This window comes from Myotis myotis, unplaced genomic scaffold (genome assembly GCF_014108235.1).
Source record: "Myotis myotis isolate mMyoMyo1 unplaced genomic scaffold, mMyoMyo1.p scaffold_m19_p_18, whole genome shotgun sequence".
Classification (NCBI taxonomy): Eukaryota; Metazoa; Chordata; class Mammalia; order Chiroptera; family Vespertilionidae; genus Myotis; species Myotis myotis.
Window position 1 is genome coordinate 28,070,139 of NW_023416322.1, and position 13,758 is coordinate 28,083,896.

The 13,758-nt window shown below is 40.0% G+C and overlaps 1 protein-coding gene across 12 annotated transcripts in view; it reads left to right on the forward strand.

Annotated features, from left to right (window-relative positions):
• Nucleotides 1-13,758, forward strand: part of ASH1L (ASH1 like histone lysine methyltransferase) — a 133,424-nt gene that overhangs the window by 26,392 nt on the left and 93,274 nt on the right. The window lies entirely within an intron of this gene.

Consider the following 13,758-nt stretch of genomic DNA (forward strand, 5'->3'; position numbering starts at 1 on the left):
CTTTTAGTGCATAGTACGATGCCCCACCAACTGAGGCATATCTGTTAGGGCCATGTACATGAACTTTTAATAGATGTAATCATTTTTGTTTAAAAGTTCTTGTTTTCTTTTTCTTTTTAACTTATTTTATTGATTTAGAGAGAAAGGGAGAGGGAAACATCAGTCAGTTACCACCTGTATGCACCCCAACCAGGAATCAAACCCACAACCTGGGCATGTGGCCTGACTGGGAATTGAGCTGGTGAACCTTCAGTACATGGGATGACGTTCAACCAATTTAGCTATACTCACCAGGGTGAAGTTCTCATTTTCATTTGTTGTGAGAAGTGAGATAAGGCTGGTCTTTGCATTAATTTTGAATTTTGAGAAGAGATACCATTATGAAAACAAGAAATAACAGTCATCTTTTGGAAACCAAGAAAAATTATTTATCTTACGTATTACAGTTTCTTTAGTGAGAAATGGCGCATAGCTATCTGTTAGTCACTATTCAGGATTTTTTTTGTATACACTAATCCAATAGTTATTAACACTTCTTGTTCTAGGACAAGTATTTTATTAATTCTGTATGTCTCATAATAAAAATCTAAGCGTTCAAATTATCAACCTATAAAGTTGAACTGAATATTCAGAGGGACTTCATTTGTAGAGTACATTTAAGTATCTATAAAAGCTACTTCAATTGGATATAAAATAACATGAAACAAATTAAATAATGCATTTGTAATGTCTAAAAAGTGTCTTTTAAGAATTGAAAATAAAATTAAGAAAGAGGAAGCATTACCCATTCAAATGGGACAGTAATTTTCAACCTTTGTCTCATGGCACACATAACAAATATTTTTGCCAACTTGACAAAAGAAAATAGGCATAATTTTGAGTCATTCAAAATTATGAACATTGGACAGCTATTGTGTTTGGTAAAAAAGGTCAGTGCCCTGACTAAATAATCAGGTATTGCATGTTTTAAAAATCCATGTGGCACATCAGTGTGCCTTTTGCAGCATACAAGTTGAAAATCATTGATATAGAAGATATCTCTAAGTCAGGAGTTGTTGTTTTTTTATCAAAGATCTCAATTCTGAGGCCTTGTAAATAATTTTGGGATGTTCATAAAACCTCTGATGTTGAAGTAAAATTGTGTGTATATTTCAGGAGAAAGTCCATATGTTTCATCAGATTCTCCAAGTAAACTTTTTTTAAGATTCAAAATCACTTCTGATAAGTATGGTTTAAGAAGTGTTTTTCAAAGTGATTTGCACATAGTAAGCACACATGTTAATTGTATTATTCATCCATAAGTTTAAAAACCTGTGCATTTTAGGAAATGATAAAACCCTCAAAAACAAGTTTTTATTCCTGATTTTCATTATGAACTTGTAAAAAATAAAAGCTACCTTGGTAGAAAAAGCTGAACATTCTTTAGTTTTGTGCATCTTTAATATTTGTTTAATGAAAGAGAGAAAGGCAATCTGAGACCTTTTAGTAAGTAACTATATATATAAAAGTCAATGCAAGAGCTACCCCCTGGTGGTCAGTGTGTTCCCACAGCCAACCTCCCCTGCTGTCCAACCTCTTGTGGTCCCTCCCCCCGAACCCTGGGCTGGGATGGGGAACTAGGGGTGGGTGGCGGTGGACATGGCCCCTTCCCCAAGGGGGCCAGGGGCTGGCTCCCTCCTCAGGGCCAGCGACAGCCTCCTGTGCTCCATCCCTCCCCCTGGCTGCCCACCCACTGTGGTGGTGGCGTGGTGGCAAGGGAAGGAGGAGGGGGGCAGGCAGGGAACCGTGCAGTGGCAGGGCACCGATGATGGCTGTGTCAGCATCCAGCATCAGCATCTAGTGCCCTTTCCTTCCGCGCCTGGCCCGGCGACTATCACCTCCTCTCCGGCCCGGTCCTGATTGGCCTGGCCCCAATTGGCCCTGATTGCCTGCCAGGCCTAGGGACCCCACTCATGCATGAATTTTGTGCACCGGGCCTCTAGTTTAATTATAATACTCTTGGAGAAGATAGGATATAATGCACTCCCTACCCTTTCTTTTGTATATTTTATTTATTTTTAAAATTTATTTTTAATTATAGTTGATACAATATTATATTAGCGCCAGGTGTACAACATAATGATTCAACATTTGTATACCTTTACAGAGTCATCACCACAATAAGTCTAGTAACCATCTCAACAGATTTTTTAAATACTATCTGCCAGGCATTCTACTTTGTGGGTACTTGTGATAAAATAGGTTTATTGTTCTCATGGAACTTACAGTGAAGGAGGTGGGTAATAAACAAAAAAATTACACATTAAATGTGAGTACATGTTTTATTTTTTTTAAAGAAAGTACAGCCTGGCCTGCATGGCTCAGTGGTTGAGCCTCGACCCATGAACCATGAGGTCACAGTTCGATTTCTGGTCAGGGCACATGTCCAGGTTGCGGTCTCGATCCCTCAGCCAATGGACGATTCTCTCTCAGCATTGATGTTTCCATCTCTTTCTCCTTCTCCCTTCCTCTCTGAATTCAATAAAAATATATTAAAACAAAACAAAGAAAGTACAGGGTTCTATGAGAGCCCTGAAACAGGGACCCTAAACTTACCTGAAGGATAAGCAGCAGTTAGCTAGGTAAACAGAATTCCACTTATTTTCATTCATTGACTCATTCATTTATTGAATTCCAAAACATCTAGCACTCTTCTAATCACTGGCATATAGTAGAGAAAAGACATGATATCTGGCCTCATTAACTTTCAGCTTAGTGAAGGAAGATAACACAGTGGTAAGTATGTAAATAATGGCATAATTAAAAAAACACACTGTTAATATAACATTGTTAAAGTGGATAATTAGGGGAGAAATGGTACCTATTTAAATAAGAATTATTAGCTATTGCTTGAGGATAAAAAGTTGAAACTTGAAAAATGAGAAGCTACTAGCTTCTCAAGCCGAGGAGTGAAGAGCTACTTACAAATCCTGAACTGGAAAGGAACTTAGATATTAAAAAATAATGGGGAAGGTTAATTGTGGTAGAAGAGGGACTACAAAAGAGAAGATGGTGAGAGTTGTGGTGAAAGAAAGAAGCCAGCCCTAGCTGGTGTTGCTCATTGGATAGAGCGTCGGCCTCCAGACTGAGGGGTTCCAGGTTCAATTCTGGTCAAGGGCACATGCCTGGGTTGTGGGCTTGATCCCCTGTGGGGGGCGTGCAGGAGGCAGCCAATCAATGATTCTGTCATCATTGATGTTTTTCTCTCTCTCTTCCTTCCTCTCTCTGAAATCAATAATAAAAATACATTTTTTAAAAAAAGAAAGAAGCCAGATCATATGTTAAAGATTTTTGATTTTATACTAACAGCAATAGACAGAGGAGTATTGGTTTTAGATAAGCATTTTAAAAAACCATTCTGGCTCATGTGTGAACATTAAAGTGTAGAGGACAAAAATAGTTACAGGAAAACCAGTAGGCAATTGCAGTAGTCTAGATGAGATAGTGTTACTTAGATGAGGGTGGTGGCATACATCTGTGTGAACGTTTGAGAGATTGTGATGCTTTGCCCTAATACTACAGAGAAGACAGGAAGAACAGATTTCGGGAGAGCACATGTTTGTATTTTATATATATATATATATGAAAACTTTGAGATGCCTCCAGAACATTCAAGTGGAAGTGTTGAGCAGGCAGTTGGATATCTTGTTCTGGAGCTCAATACAGATGTTTGAGCTGGAGATATGGGCATTTCACTGTGAGTTTTAAAACTTGTTTGGCAAAATCATTCACTAAAAATGAAAAGGCTTCTGAGAAAGATATAGTTGGGAGCAGATTCTCAAAATCTATGCAACTTTGTAACCAGAGCACCAAAGAAACATAATTCTAAAAAGTTCTAGCTGTAATTTAAAAGATACGTTAAATTGTTTAATAAATAAAAAAATACTATAGTAAACAAGGGCCTTAAAATTTTAGGAAAATAAGAAGGTAGCTTGATAGAAGGGGTTATAAAGAAGGTCTGAAGTTGCTCAGTTGTAGACACAAAAGTGTAACATTGGCAGATAAATGAAGTGATGCCAGATATAGCTAGTTCTGGTTTATTGTCTTTGTTTCTTTTGTGTGAAGATTGGGGGAAACCACACAATACGTACTTGTAGGTAAGTCTGTGACCAGTTGGAGCCATAAGGAGCCAATGTGGGATGAATGGCCATTCTGTTGAACAAAGCTGCATTGCTCCATGGTTTACTGCATTTATTTTTTGTTAATGTACTCTGTTCAATTGCTAACTTGGCGCTTCAGAAACATTAATGTGCTTTAAAAAACCATTTATGAATTCACACAACTTCCATATTATCCTGGTATTCTTTTCTTTATCAATTTTATATGAGCAATTATGAATTATGTATTTATTGATCAGTCATCATAAGAGTGATAATATTTCCCTACAGAGAGAATGTAGAGCAAGAAAAGAGGAGTGCCTTGGTCAGCTCTGAGAAACTGCAATATTTAAAATACTGGTTAAAATAGTGGTTAAAAACCACCAGCCTTTGGTTTTGACCTCTTCAGTTTTTAAATATGTTTTTTATAATTGACTAGAGGCCTGGTGCACAAAATTCTTGCACTCAGGGCGGGGAGTCCCTCAGCCTCACCTGTGCCCTCTCGCAGTCCAGGAACCCTCGGAGGACGGCTTAGGCCCGCTCCCCACCCCCCTTTCGTGGACATCATTAGTGCTGCCGTGGAGGCAGGAGAGGCTCCCGCCACCGCCGCTGCACTCCCTGGCCGTGAGCTTGGCTTGGGGCTTCTGGCTGAGTGGCACTCCCCCATGGGAGCACACTGACCACCAGGGCGCAGCTCCTGTGTTGAGCATCTGCCCCCTGGTGGTCATTGCACATCATAGCAACTGGTCGTTCTGCTGTTTGGTCGATTTGCATATTAGCCTTTTATTAGATAGGATTTTTGAGAGAGAGGAAGGAAGAGGTAGAGAATTAGAGAGAGAAAGACATTGATGTGAGAGAGAAACATTGATCTTTTTCCTCCAATACGCACCCAACCGGGGATCGAAACCTACTACCCAGGTATGTGCCCTGACTGGAAATTGAACTGGTGACCTTTTGGTGTACAGGGCAATGCTCAACCAAGTAAGCCACACTGTCTAGGGCTCCGTACAGGTTTTTAAAAATTGCTGAAATTTGAAAATCTGGAGATTTCACATAAAACTTAAAGATTCTGCTTCTCTTAAGAAAAAAAAAATCAGAGCATCTGACAGCAATCCACGTTTTCTGGATGACATTAATGGTTGGGTCTCATAGTGGCAGCCATCACCATCCCACTTTAATTGGGGTATGCATTCTTCAGTTTGCCTCAGTCCATCAGTTTCCTATTGTGTGTTATGTATGCCCCAATTCAGCTATTTAAGTAGTGTATCTGGCGTCAATGAGCATTTGCACTTAAGCCCCCTAATTTAAAAGTTGTGAGAAGGCCCTAGCTGGTTTTGCTCAAAGGATAGAGCATCGGCCTGGGGACTGAACGGTCCCTGGTTCGATTCTGGTCAAGGGCACATGCCCAGGTTGTGGGCTTGATCCCCAGTAGGGGGCGTGCAAGAGGCAACCAATCATTGATTCTCATCATTGATGTTTCTCTCTCTCTCCCTCTCCATTCCTCTCTGAAATCAATAAAAATGTATTTAGCCCTAGCTGGTTTGGCTCAATGGATAGAGTGTTGGCCTGTGGACTGAAGGGTCCCCAGTTCAGTTCTAGTGAAGGGCACATGCCCGGGTTGTGGGCTCGATCCCCAGTAGGGAGTGTGTAGGAGGCAGCCGATCAATGTTCTCTCTCATCATTGATGTTTCTCTCTCTCTCTCATACTCTCTGAAATCAATAAAAATCCTATATAATAAAAGGCTAATATGCAAATTGAACAAACAGTGGAATGACCAGTTGTTATGATGTGCACTGACCCCCAGGGGGCAGACGCTCAATGCAGGAGCTGCCCCCTGGTGGTCAGTGCTGTTCAACCAGAAGCCCTGAGCCGGGCTCACGGCTGGGGAGCGCAATGGTGGTGGCGGTAGCCTCTCCCGCCTCCGCAGCAATTGGACATCCCTTGAGGGCTCCTGGACTGTGAGAGGTTGCAGGCTGGGCTGAGGCCTCCCCCCCCCCCATCAGTGCATGAATTTCGTGCACCGGGCCTCTACTACATATATAAAAAAAGATATATTAAAAAAATATGTATTTTTTTAAAAAGTTGTGAGAAGCCCTGACCGGTTTGGCTCGGTGGATAGAGCGTCGGCCTGTGGACAGAAAGGTCCCACGTTCGATTCTGGTCAAGGGCATGTACCTTGGTTGCGGGCACATCCCCAGTAGGGGGTGTGCCGGAGGCAGCTGATCGATGTTTCTCTCTCATCGATGTTTCTAACTCTCTATTCTTCTCCCTTCCTCTCTTTAAGAAATCAATAAAGTATATTTTAAAAAATAAATAAATTAATTAAAAGTTGTTAGAAGGATTTTAGAGGAGTTGGAGAAATTTAGGTGAAGGTGAAGTGAGATGTCAAGGTTAGGTGGTTGACTATCATCTACATGGACATTAAAGGCATCTAAGAGGCAATATAAAGGACTTAGTGGTCTCAACCTTCCTAATGCCACGACCCTTTAATACAGTTCCTCATGTTGTGGTGATCCCCAACCATAAAATTATTTTCGTTGCTACTTCATAACTGTAATTTTGCTACTGTTATGAATCGTAATGTAAATATCTGATATGCTATGTGTGTTTTCCGATGGTCACGACCCACAGGGTGAGGGTGAGGGTGAGGGTGAATGTGAGCTTGATTTCAGGGTCCTCAAGGAATGAAACAGCAGGGAAATTTATGTGATGCAAAAATATCTACTTTAAGAACAAGAACTTGTCCCTTTTACCCCTCTCCTTTAAAAAAATAACATACAAAAACATTGAGACCTCTCTGAAGTTGCTGCTCTGACACCAGTTCTCTGTCACCAACTGGTTGTCCTACACAATTAATTTCATTTTTTTCTTTAAAAAAATGTTTTTAATGTGTTTTTATTGATTTCAGAGAGAGTACAAGAGAGGAAAAGGGAGATTTGAAACATCAGTGATGAGAGAGAATCATTGATTAGCTGCCTCCTGCACGCTTCCTACTGGGGATCAAGTCCACAATCCAGGCATGTGCCCTAACTGGGAATCGAACCAGTGACCTGATTCATGGGTTGACGCTCAACCACTGAGCCACACTGGCTGAGATATTTCACTTCTGACACCTGCAGTTAGGGAAGACCCCACAAGTTAAGAGCAAAGTTCTAAGGATGACTGCCTCCATTTAAGATGCTAGCTGAAAATTTCGTTGTCCCCAATTCTCCCACACTTCTGCCTAGCCTGCTACAAATTTGGGGCTTCCCACAATCCTTCAGGTTTGATAATTTGGTAGAATTACTCACAGAACTTACTGAAAGCACTTATTTATGATTACAGTTTTATGTTAAAAGATACAGATTAGGAATTGAAGAGATGCATGGGGCGTTGTCTGGGCTAAACAGGGGGTACAGAGCTTCCATTCCCTCTCTGTGGGTGTGTTGCCCTCCCAGCACATTATTGTATTCACAAACCAAAAAGCTCCACTAGGTCTCTGTGTCTGGAGTTTTGATTTGGGTTTCGTTATATAGGCATGAATGAGTAAATCATTGGCCATGTACTTGAACTCAATCTCTAGCTCTCCTTCATCCACTTTAGATTGGGCTGGCCCAAAGTTTCAACCCTTTAATCATGTGGTTGGTCTTCTTAATAGCCAAGCCCCATCCTAAGCTTCTCTCAGGGTCCATCTTAAATGACCTCTTTGGCATATTGCACACTCCTATACTCAGAGAATTCCCAGGGTTTTTGAAACTACGCCAGGAATCAGAGACAAAGAACAGATATACAAGGGTGGACAGAAAGTAGGTTTACACTTGGGAGTAACTCAAACAGTTTATTTTTATTTTATTTTTTTTCATTTTAGTCTTTTATTTTTTTTCAATCTTTAATTTCTTTATTGATTAAGGTATTACATATGTGACCTCATTCCCCCCATTAAACTCCCCCCCCTCATTCCCTCGCCCCCCTGTTATCTGTGTCCATTGGTTGGGCTTATATGTATGCATACAGGTCTTTTGGTTGATCTCTCCCCTTTACCTCCACCCTCCCCTGCTTTTTCCCTCTGAGGTTTGACAGTCTTATCACTGCTTCTCTGTCTCTGGATCTGTCCCTTTTCATCAGCCTATGTTGTTCACTATATTCCACAAATGAGTGAGATCATGTGGTATTTATCTTTCTCTGGCTGGCTTATTTCACTTAGCATAATGCTCTCCAGTTCCATCTATGCTGTTGCAAATGGTAAGAACTCCTTTTTTACCGCAGTATAGTATTCCATTGTGCACATGTACCACAGTTTTTTAATCCACTCATCTCCTGATGGGCACTTAGGCTGTGAAACAGCTTATTTTTGTATTATTAATTATTACTTTCCATACAAACAACTGTAAACCTACAGTAGCCCACTCCTGTATTATTTATTATACTAGAGGCCCGGTGCACAGATTCGTGCTCTGGTGGGTCCCTCGTCCTGGCCTGCGCCATCTTGCAATCTGGGACCCTTTGGGGGATGTTGGACTGCCGGTTTCGGCCTGATCTCCACAGGCCAGGCCAAGGGACCCCCCCCCCCCCCGGGCGCATGAATCTGTGCACCGGGCCTCTAGTATGCATATATGATCTTTGGTTAATCTCTTCCCGCCCTGCCCCTGCCCCCCTTCCCTCTGAGATTCATCAGTCTGTTCCATGTTTCAATGCCTGTGCGTTGAGCATCTTCCCCCTGGTGGTCAGTGTGCATCATAGCTACTGGTCAAATGGTTGGATGGTCACTTAGACATATATATATAGATCACAAGTTTACATTCTTCTGTTAATTGGAATGTATCTTGGAATCTCTCCTCTTCTTCTCAATTACTATTGATAAATGGATAGAAGTGGAGCTTGTTTTCTAATAGGAATTTTATTTCAGGTACACATGAAAATTGGTTTACCTACCCACTTAAAACCAGTTGAGAAAAAATATTTTTAGTTAAGGAAAATAAAAGTACTAAATAAGTCATGAGGTATCTTATAATTAAATCACTTTAAAAGTAAGAACTTATTTTGTTTAGGCAAAGCTTTATGTATTTGATTTTTTAATCTTAACTGTTTTGATAGTAGCTGTCCCTTCAGCAGATATTCTGTATCTGTTTTTTGCCAGGTGCAAGGAATACAAACATGAATGAGATATAATTTCCACTCCCAAGGAATTTATAGTTTAGCAGAAAACAGATATGTACACAAATAACTTGATAGCTGCTAAAGTTGAGATATTCACAACATGTTTGGGGGAGCACAAAAGAGAGGGACTTACTTAAAAAGAACTAGGAAAATGTTTTAAGTATGCAAAGACTGGAGGGTGAAGATTACATCTTACAAATAAGCTTCTCTGGATCTGATACTGTGTTTAGATAACTGTAAATAGTCTGATCTGGGATCCAGGAGATGAGGCTGGAAAGATAGGTATAGCCTCTTGTTTATATAAGATACCAAAGAGTTTGGCATTTACCCTGTAGTCAATGGGAATTTATATTTTTAAAGTAGAAGAATGATTTGTCTGAGTTTATATTGATCATGGTATGATAGATTAATTAGAGAAAGATCAGGTAGACCAATTTGGACATTTTCCCACCCAAATAGTATAGGGGCTTTAACTTAGGGATAGTGAAGACATATTCAGAAGTAAATTTACAAAAGGAAGGGAAGGGGGAAAGATTTTAGAATGTCTTCAAGATGCCCTTCTTGGGCAGTTGGTGATGTGAAGTGAAAAAGAGGTAGGAGGTGTGCAAAAGGAGAAGGTTGGAGATAGAAAAAGGATGTGGGTTTATGCTGTTTAGTGAGATAAAAGGATCTGTTGCTCAAAAGAGAAACCTGAAACTACAAGTTTTAGATGTGATTGTTGAAGTCATGAGGAACAATGATATTTAGGGTAAATATACTGCGTTTCCTAAGGGAACTTGTAGTCAAGAGTGCCAGGTGCTACAGACATCTGTTAGATAAGGACTAAAAGTAGATAGTTTGCTTTGGCAGATTACCTTTTGTGATTTTAAGAGCCATTTCCATAGTGTCAAATACTAGATTTCTTCGGGTTAAGGAATGAAAGGAAAATGAGGAAATGCAGACAATTAAAATTCTTTACAGCTTTAAATTTTGTAGCGATTTTGTCTGGTTTATTATTTACTCTTGTAGTGTCAGGGAAATAATTGCATTTTCTCAATCTGTGATTATTTCAGTGTCACATAGTTTTTCTTCTTAACCCTTTGCAGTCCAATTTTATTTTTGGAATTCAAACAGTCTGGTCCAAATTAATTGACGAGATTGAAGGTTGAACCTGTTTGCGGACCTCAGCCTCGACTTTGGACCTGCTCCTAGTGCCTGGTCTGTTGAGTCAGCCTCCACGTTGGACCGAAAAGGGTTAAATAAAAAGCATAACTAAACATCATGCTAATTTTAATTGACCTTGGTCTTCAGTTGATATATTTTCTATACATGACTTGAAGATATATTCATTATACATTAATTGGTATCCTGTTAAAATGTCCAAAAGGCTACTTACTATACCGTGTATTACAAAATTGTCAGTTATCTTTGTGACATTTTTATCCTAGAACAGAGCTCAAGGGCCACAGCTGGAACAATTTAAGCAACAAAATAAATAATAAGAGTATTGGATTATAACCTAAAGAATAATGTAAATATCCATGAGTCCATGCCAATATCAATAAATGATTGATTAGATAAATGGAGGAACTTGTTGATTATGGACTGAATTTAGTGACCTAGCTCCAAAGAACAGAGTATGGAAAGGAAAAAAAATAGTAATTTTATAGTAAAGAAGCCTAGCACACAGCACCTTAGCCAAATACAAGGTTAACTTCATCAATAATAAATCATCATGGCAATATGTATCCTTTGATATAATATGATTGGAAATTCTTTCCAAAAACCCATAACACCAGTCTAATCATAAGAAAACATTTTTTAAAAAGGACATTATACAAAATACCTGACCAGTACTCTTTAAAAGTACCAAGGACTTGTAAAAAAAAAAAAAAAAAAAAGATTGAGGAATTGTCGCAGATTAGAGGAGATTAAGGAAGCATGACAACTAAATACGGTATGGTATCCTAAATTGGACCCTGTAACAGGAAAAGGAAATAAGTCGAAAAATTGTCTCAATGTTAATTTCATAGTTTTGACAGATGTGCTAAAATTGTGTAAGATGTTAAAATTAGGGGGAACTGGGTAAAGAGAATTCTTACCCTGTACTGTCTTTGCAAGTTTCCTGCAAATTTAAAATTATTTTAAAACCAATTTAGCTTTTTTTAAAGAGTGGACTATCAAGGACTTTCAATCAAGATGGAAAGTAAACACTATGCTTGCCTCCTTCTGTGGCTACATCAAATTTGCAACTAAATTATAGAACCATCTGAAGACTAGGTGACTTAGATATTGCACCTGCCTGCAGGAAAAGCTCCAGGGGCATGCAGGGAGGAACTGAATTGTCTGGCTTCAGGGTAAGGGGTGGAGGGGCAGCTCTCTCCCAGAAAGAAGTTCTGGCAGGCACCATTGTTTCTTTGTTGCGCTTTCCCACACAGCCGACAGGTGCAGGCAGGTGCCATATCTGAGTTCATCCACTTGGTCAACACCACTCCTCCCACTCTGGTGATTCCGAGTCTTGCCCTAACCTGAACCTTTTCCAGCAACTATTTCTTTTTTATTTTAAATCCTAACCTGGGGATATTTTTCCATTGATTTTTAGAGAAAATGGAAGAGAGAGGGAAAGACAGAAATATTGACGTGAGAGAAACACATCGATTGGCCTAGGCAGGGGAAGACCCTGTAAACGAGGTTTGTGCCCTTGACTGGAATCAAACCTGGGACCCTTCTGTCTGTAGGCTGACACTCTATTTACTGGCTAAGGCTTTCAGCAACCATTTCTCACAAGCACCCAGCCATTGCTCACACTATGGACTTTCTTAAAATCAAAGATTTGCAAACCCCAAACAAACTGTAGCTGACTTGTGGTGCCCTATACTGTACCTCTTGCTAAGTGACCCCTGGCAATAGTGGCACCCAGTCTCTTCAAGATGCCTCCACGCCTAGCACAGTCAACTACCAAACACTGATCACTTTGTAGCTCCTACCAGGTGGCCCTAGGTCAGACACAGGCCTGGAGCTGTACCAGAACTCCTCCCAAGAGGTCCAGGATCAACACACCTGGTAGCCAGTTTCACACAACACCAGAGCACCATTCAAATAGATCCACAAATGACATACACAAAGGGTGGACTCCGCAGGCACCAGAGCCCCACTAAAGCAAATTCTACTCTGTGGGGTCAGCCCCTGAAAAACAGCTCATTGTAGTCCTGTATAGTCCTCAGCCAGTCAGCCTGAAGTGCCAGCAGCAATTAAGGCCCAACTACAGCAGGAGGGCAGACAAAACTCACACAAGCGACACCATTGGACCACTCAGCTCAGGTGACCTGGGAATATCTGCCACTGGGCCCCATAGGACACCTACTATATTTGGCCACCCTGCAAAGACTGAGTGACATAGCAGATCTATCTAGTACATAGAAACAAACACAGGGAAGCAGCCAAAATGAGGAAACAAACAAAAGAACATGACAAAACTCCAGAAACAGAACTAAATAAAAATGGAGGCAAGTAATATACCAGATACAGAGTTCAAATTTTCTGAACTCTGTATCTGGTATATTTTTATAAAGATGCTCCATGAATTTAGGGGAAGAAAAGATGAACTCAGTGAGAACTTACTCAGAACTTACACAGTGATAGAAACTATAAGAAAGAACCATTCAGAAATGAAGAATACAGTAACTAAAATTAAGAATACATTAGATGGAATCAGTAGCAGATTACAATAAGCAGAGAAATCAGCAATTTGGAGTACAAGGTAACAAAAAATACCCAATCAAAACAGCAGAAAGGATAAAAAGTTTTTAATGAGGATAGTATAAGTGAACTGTGGACAATATTCACATCACAGTAGTATCAGAAGGAGAACGAGTGGACAAGCAATGGGGAATATATTTGAAGCAATAATGGCTGAAAACTTTCCTAACTTGGTGAAAGAAATAGACATACAAGTCCAGGAAGTACAAAGAGACCCAAACAGGATAAAACCAAAGAGGCCCAAACCAACATCAATCATGCCAACAAGAGAATCTTAAACGAAGAATGAGAAAAGTAGTGAGTTATATACAAGAAAGCTCCAATAGGACTGTCATCTGATTACTCAACAGAAACTTTGCAGACCAGAAGGTATTTGAAATATTCTAAGTGATGAAGCAAGGATCTATAACCAAGATTCTACCCTGAAAGGCTATTATTTAGAATCCAAGGGGAGATGAAGAACTTCTCAGACAAGAAAAAGCTAAAGGAGTTAGTATTAACTAGTATTACAAGATACTTCAGATCAAAGGACATGCATACACACACTAAAAGCAAAGGGATGGAACAAGATATTTCATGAAAATGGGAAAAAAAGGGGGTAGCAATACTTATTACAGACAAAACAGACCCCCCCCCCAAATTATAAGAGAAAGTTCATTGAAAGTTAGGTAGTAGAAGTGAAACAAGGGTGCTATATAAACTCAAAAAACAAGCTACGGAGGTAGAAGAAGGGTTCTTGGAGCTTAG